The following is a 15,105-nucleotide window of genomic DNA, read 5'->3' as shown; positions in this document are numbered from 1 at the left end:
TTATGCACATAGTTGTTCATTACCCTCGATGTCCCTCACACATCGTACTCAATAACTATATCTTGCAATTAATATTAAAGGAAGGTATATATCTATCTAATAACTTGATTTTATCCAAGGATTTGTTTACAAGTACTTCTCTTTTGTATTGATTGCCTGAACCCAGCTCAATTATAATATAAACTGTCATTTATTATCTATTTTTGTACTAGGAACTATACTAGATGCTTTACATTGATCTCCTCATTTGATCCTCACAACAATCCTACAAAATAACTCCATTTTAAGATGAAGAAAATGGAGTCCAGGAAGGTCATGTTTCTTGTGCAAAAGGGAGAGGGACATTCCCAAGTTACAGAATCACAGTGCTTCCTTCTTTTCCCCTCCTTAGCTTCAGCTGCAGCTCTGGGGCTGGTACTGTGAACTAATCAAAGTGACCAAAGGCAAAAGCATCACTCTTCAAGTAAGTATGAAGCACACCTAGCCTTCTTAGCATCTCCAGGGAAGCAGCTCTAACACTGCACCAAGTTAGTGCTGAAAAGGATCTTGACAATTGTCTAGTATGCTCCCTTCCTTTTACCCATAAGGAAACTTGGACCTAAAAAGAGGAAGAATTTTTTTTAATTGTCATACAGCTATTCAGGGGCAAGTTCTATATGAAAATTCCATTTTTTGATGCATATTCTATATATACTTATGTAACTACCAGGTTTGGGGTGGCACTAACTTATCTCTAATTGTTACAACAGTGTTAAGTGGTAAATGTTATTATATATTTTCATTTTATAATGAAGAAGCTATAATCTAGAAGAGTCAGGTAATTTGCCGAAAACCTTGTAACTACAATGTGAAAAAGTTGAGATTTATGACTTGGGAGGATGGCGGATGGGAGGAAGGACTAGATTGCAGCTCCCACTCGGACAGACAGAGCAGTGCATGGAGTCTCACATCATGAACTTTTGCTTCAGAACTGCTGCAAGAATAAATCAAGAAACCTGAGAGAACCTACAGAACCTCTGAAGGAAGCAGATTGCTCCTGCAGGACTCAGAAGATGCCCCAAATACTGTGCTGGTATCCATGGCTGAAAGACCCACAGATGGTTCACATCACAGGACTCCATACAGACAGCCCCCAGAACCAGCTCAGAGCCTGGTACACCTGCTGGGTGACTAGATGCAGAAGAGAGATAACAACTACTACAGCCCAGCTCTCAGGAAGCCACATCCCTAGGAAAAGGAGGCGAGTACTACATCAAGGGAACACCTCATGGGACAAAATAATCTGAACAACAGCCTTGAGCCCTAGACCTCTCTTCTGACAGAGCCTACCCAAATGAGAAGGAACCAGAAAATCAACTCTGGTAATGTGACCAAACAACGTTCTTTAACACCCCCCAAAAATTACACTAGCTCACCAGCAATGGATCCAAACCAAGAAGAAATACCTGATGTACGTGAAAAAAATTCAGAAAGTCAGTTATTAAGCTAATCAAAAAGGCACCAGAGCCTTCACCAGAATGAAGCCCTATTTAAATAAATTTTAAAAATACAGGAAATGAGGGGAGAAATCATCAGTGAAATAGATAGCATACATAAAAAACAATCAAAACTTCAGGAAAAAATGGACACATTTATAGAAATGCAAAATTATTTGGAAAGTCTCAGCAATAGAATCAAACAATCAGAAGAAAGAACTTCAGAGCTCCAAGACATGGTTTTTGAATTAAACCAATCCAACAAAGACAAAGAAAAAAGAATAAGAAAATATAAGCAAAGACTCCAAGATGTCCGGTATTAGGTTAAATGACCAAACCTAAGAATAAAAATTGGCATTCCTGAGGAAGAAGAGAAATCTAAAAGCATAAAACACTTTCTGGGAAATAATTGAGGAAAACTTCCTCAGCATTGCTAGAGACCTAGACATTCAAATATAAGAAGTTCAAAGAACACTTTGGAAATTCATCACAAAAAGATCTTCGCCTAGGCACATTGCCATCAGGTTATCTCAAGTTAAGATGTAGGAAAGAATCTTAAGAATTGTGAGGCAAAGGCATCAGGTAAACTATGAAGGAAAATCTATCAGATTAACAGCAGATTTCTCAGCAGAAACCCTACAAGATAGAAGGGATTGGGGCCCTATCATCAGCCTCGTTAAAAAAAAAATATATATCAGCCAAGAATTTGGTATCCAGCAAAACTAAGCTTCATAAATGAAGGAAAGATACAGTCTTTTTCCGACAAATGCTGATAGAATTCACCACTACCAAGCCAGCACTACAAGAATGGCTAAAATGAGCTGTAAATCTTGAAACAAATCCTGGAAACACATCAAAACAGAACCTCTTTAAAACATAAATCTCACAGGACCTATAAAACAAAAATACAATTTAAAAAAGCAAGGTATACAGGCAACAAATAGCATAATAAATGGAATAGTACCTCACATCTCAATACTAATACTGACTGTAAATGTCCTAAATGCTCCAGTTAAAAGATACAGAATTGCAGAATAGATAAGAATTCACCAACCACCTATGTGCTGCCTTCAAGAGACTCACCTAACACAAGGACTCACATAAACTTAAGGTAAAGGAAAAAGACATTCCATGCAAATGAACACTAAAAGCGAGCAGGAGTAGCTAGTCTTATATTGGACAAAAAAGACTTTAAAGCAACAGCAGTTTAAAAAAGACAAAGAGGGACATTATATAATGATAAAAGGCCTTGTCCAACAGGAAAATATCACAATCCTAAATATATATGCACCTAACACTGGAGTCCAAAATTTATAAAACAATTACTAATAGACCTAAGAAATGAGATAGACAGCAACACAATAATAGTGGAGGACTTCAATGCTCTGCTGACAGCACTAGACAGGTTATCAAGACAGAAAGTCAACAAAGAAACAATGGAAAGCCAGGTGCGGTGGCTCACACCTGTAATCCCAGCACTTTGGGAGGCCGAGGCGGGCAGATCATGAGGTCAGGAGATCGACACCATCCTGGCTAACACGCTGAAACCCCATCTCTACCAAAAATACAAAAAAATTAGCCAGGCGTGGTGGCGGGCCCCTGTAGTCCCAGCTGCTGGGGAGGCTGAGGCAGGAGAATAGCATGAACCTGGGAGGTGGAGCTTGCAGTGAGCTAAGATCATGCCACTGCATTCCAGCCTGGGCGACAGAGCAAGACTCTGCCAAAAAAAAAAAAAAAAAAAAGAAAGAAAGAAACAATGGACTTAAACTATACCCTGGAACAAACGGACTTAACAGATATTTGCAGAAGATTCCACCCAACAAACACAGAATATATATTCTATTCATCAGCACATGGAACTTTTTCCAAGATAGACCATATGATAGGTCACTAAACAAGTTTCAATAAATTTGAGCAAACTGAAATGGTATCAACTACTCTCTCAGACCACAGTGCAATAAAACTGGGAATCAACTCCAAAAGGAACCTGCAAAGATGGAAATTCAAAAAATTCTTCAAACTGAATGAAATAGTGACACAACCTATCGAAACCCCTAAGATACAGCCAAGGCGGTGCTAAGATGAAAGCTCATAGCCCTAAGCACCTACATCAAAAAGTCTAAAAGAACACAAACAGAAAATCTAAGGTCACATCTCAAGGAAATAGAGAAACAAGAACAAACCAAACCCAAACCCAGCAGAAGAAAGAAAATAATGCAGATCAGAGAAGAACTAAATGATATTGAAACAATGATATACAAAAGATATATGAAACAAAAAACTGGTTCTTTGAAAAGATAACTAAAGTTGATAGACTATTTGCAAGATTAACCATAAAAGCAGAGATAAAATCCAAATAAGCTCAATTAGAAACAAAACGGGATATATTACAACTTACACCACAGAAATAAAAAGACCATTCAACGCTACTATGAACACCTTTACGTGCATATACTAGATAACCTAGAGGATATGAAAAAATTCCTGGAAAGATACATCCCTCCTAGCTTAAATCAGGATGAATTAGATATCCTGAACAGACCAATAACATGCAGCGATATTGAAATGGTAATAAAAAAATATACCAACAAAAAAAGAAGTCCAGGACCAGTTAGAGTCACAGCGGAATTCTTCCAGACATTTAAAGAAGAATTGGTACCAATCCTATTGACACTATTTTACAAGATAGAGAAAAAGTGAATCCTCCCTAAATCATTCAGTGAAGCCAGTATCACCCTAATACCAAAACCAGAAAAGGACATAACCAAAAAAGAAAACCACAGACCAATATCCCTGATGAACATAGATGTAAAAATCCTTAATAAAATACTATCTAACCAAATCTAACAACATATCAAAAAGATAATCTACCATGATCAAGTGAGTTTCATACCAGGAATGCAGGGTGGGTTTAACATATGCAAGCCAATTAATGTGATACAACACATAAACAGAATTAAAAACAAAAATCACATGATTATCTCAATAGATGCAAAGCATGTGACAAAATTCAGCATCGCTTTATGATTAAAACTCTCAGCAAAATTGGCATACAAGGGATAGGCCTCATTGTAATAAAAGCCAACTATGACAAACTCACAGCCAACATAATACTGAATGGTGAAAAGTTGAAAGCATTTCTCCTGAGAACTGGAACAAAACAAGGATAGTCACTCTCACCACTTCTCTTCAACATAGCACTGGAAGTCTTAGCCAGATCACTCAGACAGGATAAAGAAATCAAGGGCATCCAAATTATTAAAGAAGAAGACAAACTGCTGCTGTTTCCTGATGATATTATTGTATACCTAGGACACCTTAAAGACTCCTCCGAAAAGCCCCTAGAACTGATAAAAGAATTCAGCAAAGTTTCTGGATACAAAATTAATGTATACAAATCAGGAGCTCTCCTATACACCAACAGTGACCAAGCTGAGAATCAAATCAAGAACTCAATGCCTTTTACAATAGCTGTAAAAATAAAATAAAATTAAATAAAATATTTAGGAATATACCCAGCCAAGGAGGTGAAAAGCCTCTACAAGGAAAACTACAAAACACTCCTATCAGAAAACAGACAACATAAACAAATGGAAACACATCTCATGCTCATGGATGGGTAGATTAAATATTGTGAAAATGACTATACTGTCAAAAGCAATCAACAAAGTCAGTGCAATTCCCATCAAAATACCACCATCCTTCACAGAGCTAGAAAAAAAATCCTAAAATTCATATGGAACCAAAAAAGAGCCCGCATTGCCAAAGCAAGACCAAGCAAAATGAACAAATCTGGAGGCATCACATTACCTGATTTCAAACTATACTATAAGACCATAGTCACCAAAACAGCATGGTACTTGTATAAAAATAGGTGCATAGACCAATGGAACAGAATGGATAACCCAGAAATAAAGCCAAATTCTTACAGCCAACTGATCTTCGACAAAGCAAACAAAAACATAAAGTGGGGAAAATACATTATTTTCAACAAATTGTGCAGGGATAATTGGCAAGCCACATGTAGGTGAATGAAACTGGATCCTCATCTCTCACCTTATACAAAAATCAACTCAAGATGAATTAAGGACTTAAATCTAAGACCTGAAACCATAAAAATTCTAGAAAATAACATCAGAAAAACCCTTCTAAACATTGGCTTATGCAAGGATTTCATGACCAAGAACCCAAAAGCAAATGCGATACAAACAAAAATAAATAGCTGGGATTTAATTAAACTAAAGAGCTTTTGCATGGCAAAAGAAACAGCAGAGCAAACAGGCAACCCAAAGAGTGGGAGAAAATCTTCACAATCTATACATCTGCCAAAGACTAATATCCAGAATATATAACAAACTCAAACAAATTAGCAAGAAAAAAAAAAACAAACAATCCCATCAAAACATGGGCTAAGGACATGAACAAACAGCTCCCAAAATAAGATATACAAATGGCCAGAAACATGAAAAAATGCTCATTATCACTAAAGATCAGGGAAATGCAAATCAAAACCACAATGAAATACCACCTTACTCCTGCAAGAATGGCCATAATCAAAAAATAATAGATTTTGGCACAGAAGTGGTGAATGGGGAACACTTCCACACTGCTGTTGGGAATGCAAACTAGTACAGCAGTGTGGAGATTCCTTAAAGAACTAAAAGTAGAACTAGCATTTGTTCTAGCAATCCCACTACTGGGTACCTACCCAGAGGAAAAGAAGTCATCATACAGAAAAGATACTTGCACACACATCTTTAAAGCAGCACAATTCGCAATTGCAAAAATGTGGAAACAACCCAAATGCCCATCAATCAACACGTGGATAAAGAAAGTGTGAGATATAGATAGATAGATATAGATAGATAGATAGATAGATAGATAGATAGATAGATAGATAGATAGATGATAGATGATAGATAGATAAATAGATGATAGACAGATAGATAAACATATATATATGTTGGAATATATATGTGTGTGTGTGTGTGTGTGTGTGTGTTGGAATACTACTTAGTCATAAAAAGGAATGAATTAATGGCATTCACAGCAACCTGGATAGAGACTATTATTCTAAGTAAAGTAACTCAGAAATTGAAAACCAAATATCGTATGTTTTCACACATAGGTGGAAGCTAAGCTATGAGGATGCATAGGCATAAAAATGCCACAGTGGGCTTTGGGAACTCAGGGGGAAAGGGTGGGAAACAGATGAGGGATAAAAGACTACAAATTAGGTGCAGTGTATACTGCTTGGGCGACGGGTACACCAAAATCTCACAAATCACCACTGAAGAACTTATGTAACCAAACACCACCTGTTTCCCAATAATCTATGGAAATAAAAATTTAAATAAAAAAAGAGACTTGTTTTAAAAAAATTGAGATTTGAACTCAGGTCTGTCCAAGTCTAAGGTGGGTTCTCTTCCCACTGTTCTTTGCTGCCTCTCACCTGGTGGTGAATTAGCCAGTGTAACTTCCCAGCAAATAGTTGATTCATAAGCCACGTACACTGACTGCTCTGGCTGTTGATCTTCCCAGAGGAAAGGTAATGGTTCCCTTCTGCATTCCAGCAGCAATACCTTTTGTGCTGAATGTTTTCTTTCACCAGATCAGTAAAGCCACCTTTCATTGCCTGAACCTTAGAAATGCTTCTGATAGAGTAAATTTCTCACCACAGAAACATTTCTTACTGAGAGATTTGATGTGTAGAAGTACCTGTAACTTGCCTTGAAAGAAAATGCACACACTATTGACAGTTTATGATACAAATCCCACAGGCTTATGACACGATTTTTAGGAGTTTCTTGGAAATGCTTGGTAGTTACATTATTTGCCAGGAGAAGGTAAGGAGATCAGAGTGGGATGGAGGGACTACCCATGCTTTTTTTTTTTTTTTTCAACTTTCACAGTTCTCTGCTCCATTCTTGTGCTGTGTTTAACTAGGCCTTCTCCTTTGTCCACACAAATGGAAGAAGGAATATGTTTCTACAATCAGAAATACACAAGACATTTGCTTCTCAAGAAGGACAAACTTGCAGCCATTTTTTGCTTTTCCTTGAGGCAAGCAGTGGACAAACATGAGGCAAACATGAGCTATTTACACAAGGCAGGGGGATATTCAGGAGCAGAATTTGGAGTGAGTGAAAGCACATGTTGGTTTCCACAGGCCTTGCACATATATGAAGAGTTCCACACATAGCTCATAAAGATGCCTCCAGAGAAAAGTATAACTAGCAGATTTTCAGAGGCCCAGCACTCAATCTCTTCTCCACTTTTCACTCCCCATGACCCCACTTGCACGGTGACATTTAGAAGCAACCTCCAGATCCCACCGGAAAACGTGAATACTCACTGACACTTTTGATTACTTGCTAAGGTAGCAGCCTGATCTCGAGCTGCAAGAGTCCAGGAGTGCTGTTTTTTCTGAGAGTTCTTTTCCTGACAACTCCAGTGTTAGGGGGGTGGCAAGTTCATGTTTTACAGGTCTTACAATCTGGATGGCAGTAGATATATAGTGAAGTATGTCACTTGCAGTATCAATGGCGGGCTTGCTCCTGGGCGTTGCTGAGAAATGACTGAGTCCTGTGATAAAAGGGAGGGAGTCCATTATGGAGGAGGCAACCACAGCCTGGCCCCCTTTGGGTAGAATTAGAAGAAGAGACACGTGTGGGCTCAAAATATACCCAAGAATGGCTGGGATCTGAAAGAAAACACAGTAAGTGAGTGTCTGTGTCAAGCATTAGAGTTATTACCCACCAACAATGTGACCTAGACAAATTATCTAATTTCTTTTTAACCTAAGGGACCTCAGTTTCTCTGGCTATAAAATTCAGAAAATAATATATACCTTGCAAGATTGTTTTGAGGAAGTGTATTAAATGTGGTAAGCTACATAAAAATTTCTATCAATGTGTTTAATACATGGTAATGTCTGGCCCAGAGACAGTAACCATCTCTTTGGCGACCTCAGCCCTTTGACCCTCATCCTGTCAGATAGATTCTCTAAGAAGGAACCCCAGATCCGGCCGCATGCCTGTCTTGTCTGCTCTTCATCATTTGCTTTCAATACATAGACTTGTATTAATTCAATTCGTTAAGCGGTCACCAAAGTACAATGGATAGTTTACGCACCTTGAAGTAATATAAGCCTAACTTTGAAGTCTACCTCTACCCTTTTTGCAGTTATTCAGGCTGAGATGGAATCCCAACTCCAACCCTTTCAAACCTCGGTCTAGCCATTTTCGAAAACATGATTATATGTGTACCACAGAATGGTTGTAAGGTAAAATTACATGAGATAAAGTACAGTACAGTCTAAGCACAGTGCTGGGCACATAATAGGCATGCAATAAATATTAACCCCTCCTCCTGTCACATCCGCCAAAGCCTGTGGCTGTCTGACTGATTGGTGAAAATGCATTTTCTGCACATGCAGAAAATAATGTATTTTATCCTTTCTATGTAAAAATATTCCAAAGAGTGAATTTTATGTCATCTGGGCTCACTCCATATATTTCTGTACTACACAGTCCATGACTACAATATCCCTGGAGCATTACCCATCTTTCTGGGAGAATAAACCACCAGCCTTCACCCTACAATGGAGGATTGTTCACATTTATCAGATCAAGTGCATGCTCTCTAATCTAAGTGTTCTTTAGATTCTGTTTCTATGGCAGCCATACATATCAGTTTTTCCAGGACAGACCCAACTTCAAGTATTGTATCCTATGTCCTTATAAATCACAGAGAAGTCCTGGAAATTACAATGCTTTGTCTTTCAAAATACATCTCCTACCTCTGCCACTTTTACCCAGAAGCAGCATAAAATCATTTGATAGGCCATAGGACCTGATAATATATTCAGAAATTATGGTCACTGTACCCAGAGTTTTTTGCAGTATGTGCCACATGATGTAACACCTTCCCACTCACTCATTCTTTCACACAACAAGCATTTAGTGAGCAGCCACTATTTGCCAGGTGAATGGTCCCACAGAGGTAAATATGTTTTACAAGGGAGGCAAATGTAAAAGAAAATAAATTGTAATATAATATGACAAAGGGGATGCTGTGGTAATCAAGAGTAGAGAATGGCCAGCTAGCTCTACCTGAGGATAATAAAAAGACTTTCCAAGAAGGAAAAGACATTTGGACTTGGACTTAAATGATAATTATGAATAATAAATGAATGATAATTAGCTACAATTTTGCTAAATAGGTGCTGTTGGGGAGTTGAGTTGGGAGGTATTCCATTATATTATTGACTTTCATTTTAAAGGCTCATATAATATTTTATATAATATTTGTTTCTTTAGAAAGCAACACAGCAGAAATATTCCCATTATAATAACCCTACCCTCACTCCTATCTTTCATTAAAGAGGAATTTATAATACCTACTGTCCGTGGCCATCAGGTAGCTGAAGTTGCTCTTCTGTTAGAAACTGTCCTTTTCAAATATCATTACCTACTCACAAAACATGAGTTTTAAGGAAAGACATATGATATACATACCTCATATGGAGATACATGTCTGTAACATATAATGGATATTCTATGAGTATGTGCACATACTACATATACACATATACACACACACAGTAAACTCCATGTGCAGAAACAAAATTGACAGCCAGGACTTCTTGAGTACAGTGTTTTAATTGGGGCTTAAACAACACTGAAGTTGATTGTTAAATGCTATTTAAAATTTTTAAAGGTTAGCTAAAAACAATTACATTCACTAAAACAGTTTTGATGCCTTTGAATTCTCTGACTTTATTTTAAAAAGTATTAATTTCACTGCTATTTAACTCACCATCTGTTAATTGAATGAAGATGGCCCTTCTTGTTAGCCTTAATTGTCATGCCCTTTTTTCCAACCTAGTAAAAGGGTTTTTTTCATTTACTTTTTTCTCTATAGCCTCAGCCCCAGCTTGCTGCCTAGCAAAGGCATGCCATTTGTCACAGGGGGCCAGGCAAGACAGAGTGAACAGCTCATTGAAATCCATCTCAGCTTGTGAGAACAGCTAATCCCCAGGCATGCCCTGCTTTAGGGAGGGGTGTGTCAGGCACTCCCTATATTAAGGCTTAAATGTGAAGCCAAAAATGCCCCAGAACAAACCAAAACTGTGGACAGAAACATAACAGCAAGTGTTTCAGCAGGAAAAAAACTGGTGAATTAACAGTGGAATAAAAAGTCTTCATGACCAAGAAGATACTACTATTGGTTTTGCAATTTTCATCTTTTTCTTCTTGAGAATGAATCCGGGAGCAAATTTGGAGACTACGGTCAGAAATGAGTTAACTCCTGGCCAATATTCAAAAGCCAAGCACCTTCAACTATCTACAGAGATAGACAATATGGAAGGTGAAAAAATAACAAAAACACATCCAGCTCTGCTTAACCAACACAGAATTTCTCTGTCCTTCAAGCCCTGGTCTGCTCTCACAATTCACCTTTGTTAGGAAACAGGCAGCTATACATATCCCATATAAATTCCAACTAGCCACTGCTCATTTGCATCTCCTCCTTCAAACTCAGTAATTCCAATTCCTCTGAGGTTAGCTGACCAGCAGCTGAGAAGAGACTTTTCTCTATGAATGCATAACTGGTCATTGATGAACAAACAGACACTCAGTCTATCTGACCTAGGAAAAAAATCCCTGACCATCATTCCAGATGTCCCTGTCGGTCAACACAATCTCCATATAATTTATAAGGTATTAAATATCAAAAATAATGGATCTTTTCACTTAGCATCCTGGCAGATGATGATAGCAGTACGTTTTATTTGAGAAGCCAGCACGGACTTCTCCTAGTAAAACTGCAAACAGAAAACTGTGAGGACTGGCCCCAGAGCCTCCTAGAAAAAGGCTGCCATTATACTCCATTACAGTTAAAGCTATGTAAGCACTTCCTGGATGACATCCAGTCACATAGCACTTTCTCCTTCTTTCTTGCTCACTTTTTCTTTTTTTTCTTTTTTAGTAAAAACATGTTCTTTCAATGGCTAGACAGTGGTTTCTAGTAAAGAAGTAGACTGCAAATCAACCAGGGGAATGTGTGCTGAAAGGAATGACAGATTTTTCAGAATCACCAGTAACAAGATACTACTTTGTAGTCAACTTTATGTGCTGTGTGACATTCCATACGGACCGAGAGCTCTAATATATAACTCAAAAGTGCCAACAAATACCAGAGGGCACAAATTAAATGACAGGAAACTGCAAAAGGAAAAGTGGAGTTTTTTACTTGGGACCTGAATATAGTTTAAGAGTTTCAAATATGTTCAAGGTCTGTCTTCTTTCTTTTATATCTTCCTGGAACATTTGGATATTTGGGAACCCCTATAATCTGCAAAATACCCCAAAGTAAAAAAAGATAGTGTGACGAAAGTAGCCATCTAGGAAATTAAGTATGTACTTTGCCAACTGTATTGTAAAATGAAAACACTTTGCTCTTCAACGTTCATATTCTGCTAAAAGTTTGCATAAAGCAATGTGAAAAGATATCGCATTTTGGTGTAAAGAGAAGGCTCAAGTGATAAGTTGAGAGGCAGTAGAGTATAGAGCTAGAGGATTAAAGCCATACAGATGTGATTTCCCATCCCAGATATGTCACATTGATTCACTGAACAAATATTATTTGAGTGTCTATTTACTAGATACCGTATTGAAAAAGAAAAACGTGGTTTCTACCCTGATGGAGCTTACCTTTTATGTAGGGGGAGGGAGCGATGTAGACAGACACTGAACAAATAAATCAAAAAGACGAATATCACAGAGTACTATGAAGAATATTAAAATAGGGTAATGTGATAAAAGTAACTCGGTGTCTACTGTAGATTGGATGATCAAGGAAGTCCTCTCTGAAGAGGTAGCATTTGAACCTAAATGATGAGAAGAAGCCAGCCACATGAAGACCTGATGGGAAAGTGTTCTAAACATAGGAAACAGCAAAGGCAAAGACCTTAAAATAAGAATGAGCTTCATTTAATATAATAGGAGAATGGAAAGAAGACTAGTGTACCCAGAGTTCAAATGTGAAGGACAGAGTAGTAAGAGATGAGGCTGACCACTTTTTAATGTTTTTTTTCTTGTAAATTTGTTTAAGTTCCTTATGGATGCTGGATATCAGACCTTTGTCAGATGCATAATTTGCAAATATTTTCTCCCATTCTGTAGGTTGTCTGTATTTACTCTGTTGATAGTTTCTTCTGCAGTGCAAAGCTTTTTTAGTTTAATTAGATCTGATTTATCCATTTTTGCTTTTATTGCAATTGCTTTTGGTGTCTTCATCGTGAAATCTTTGCCCACTCCTACGTCAAGAATGGTATTGCCTAGGTTTCCTTCCAGGGTTTATACAATTTTGGGTTTTACATTTAAGTCTTTAATCCACCTTGAGGTGATTTTTTTTGTCTACAGTGTAAGGAAGAGTTCCAGTTTCAATCTTCTGCCTATAGACAGCCAGCTATTGAATACAGAGTCTTTCCCCATTGCTTGTTTTTGTCAGCTTTGTCAAAGATCAGATGGTTGTAGGTGTGTGGCCTTATTTCTGGACTCTTTATTCTCTTCCTTTGGTCTATGTGTCTGTTTTTGTGTCAGTACCATGCTGTTTTGGTTACTTGATCCTTGTAGTATAATTTGAAGTCAGGTAACGTGATGCCTCAAGCTTTGTTCTTTTTGTTTAGGTTTGCCTTGACTATTCGAGCTCTTTTTGGTTCCATATGAATTTTAAAATAGATTTTTCTAGTTCTTGGAAGAATGTCATTGGTTGTTTGATAGAAATAGTATTGAATCTATAAATTTCTTTGGGCAGTACGGCCATTTATTTATTTATTTTTTTGTTTTGAGACGAGTTTCGCTCTGTTGCCCATGCTGGAGTGCAGTGATGCAATCTCAGGTCACTGCAAGCTCCGCCTCCTGGGTTCACACCATTCTCCTGCCTCAGCCTCCCTAGTAGCTGTGACTACAGGTGCCCACCACCGTGCCTGGCTAATTGCTTTTGTATTTTTAGTAGAGACAGGGTTTCACCATGTTAGCCAGGATGGTCTCCATCTCCTGATCTTGTGTTCCGCCCACTTCGGCCTCCCAAAGTGCTGGGATTACAGGTGTGAGCCACCGCACCCAGCCCAGTATGGCCATTTTAACATTATTGATTCTTCATGTCTATGAGCATGGTGTATTTTTCCATTTGTTTGTGTCATCTCTGAATTTTTGAGCAGTGTTTTGGACACTTTTCAAAAGAAGACATGCATGTGGCCAAGAAGCATATGAAAAAAAGCTCAACATCACTGATCATTAGGGAAATGAAAATCAAAACCACAATGAGATACCATCTCACACCAGTCAAAATGGTTATTAAAAAGTCAAAAAATAACAAATGCTGGTGAGGTTCCAGAGAAAAAAGAACATTTATATACACGGTTGGTGGAAGTGCAAATTAATTCAACTATTGTGGAAAGTAGTGTGGCAATTCCTCAGAGAACTAAAAACAGAACTAGAATTCAATGAGAAATCCCGTTACTAAATATATACTCAGTGGAATGTAAATCATTCTATCATAAAGATGCATGAACATGTGTGTTCATTGAAGCCCTATTCACAAGAGCAACAATACAGAATCAACCTAAATGCCCATCAATGGTAGACTGGATAAAGAAAATGTGGTACATATACACCATGAAATACTATGCATCCATAAAAAAATGAGATATGTCCTTTGCACAAACATACATGAAGCTGAGGCCATTATCCTTAACAAACTAACACAGTAACAGAAAATGAAATACCACGTTTTCACTTATAAGTGGTAGCTAAATGTTGAGAGTAAATGGACACATTGAGGGGAACAAGAGACAGTTGTGTGTGCCAGAGAGTGAAGGGTGGGAGAAGAGAGAGGCTCAGGAAAAATAACTAATGGGTACTAGGCTTAATATCTGGGTGACAAAATAATCTGTACAACAAACCTTCATGGCACAGGTTTACCTATATAATGAACTTGCACATGTACCCATGAACTTAATATAAAAGTTAAAAACAGAAAGATGAGGCTGAGCAATAGGTAAGGGCCAGATCATGGGGCCTTTGCCTTGATTAGATGTTGTATTTCATATCAAGACCCACTTACTATTTATGATACTTTGGGCACATTTCTTAACTCTTTGTCTCAGTTCCGTCACTTGTAAAGTGGAGACAGTAAGATTACCTACTCCTAAGGTTGTTGTAAATATTAAAAGGGATAATATATGTAAAACTCAAAGTCTAAGACATAGAAAGCATGCAATAAATGTTCATTGTTGTTATTATTTATTAGAAACAGTCTATCCATGGCTGATAGGGGATTAGAATCAGATAGCCTGTGTTCAAGTCTTGGTTTTGCCACTTATTGGCTATGCAACTTACTTAGGCTTCCTAAGCCTCATTTTTGTCATCAATAACAATAACAATATTAATAAATACATTTTCAAATGCTCAATATGCATCAGAAAGTAGCACACAAAATTCTATGGCCTCATATTGAGCATTTGAAAATGCATTTATTAATATGGTTATTGTTATTCAAACTCCTTCTGGCCTCACATATAAGTGAGAATAGGTAGCCATTTTTGTGAAATGTTTTCCAA

The sequence above is a fragment of the Gorilla gorilla genome, chromosome X (assembly GCF_029281585.2).
Source record: "Gorilla gorilla gorilla isolate KB3781 chromosome X, NHGRI_mGorGor1-v2.1_pri, whole genome shotgun sequence".
NCBI lineage: Eukaryota > Metazoa > Chordata > Mammalia > Primates > Hominidae > Gorilla > Gorilla gorilla.
Note: the sequence above shows the minus strand (reverse complement) of the source record.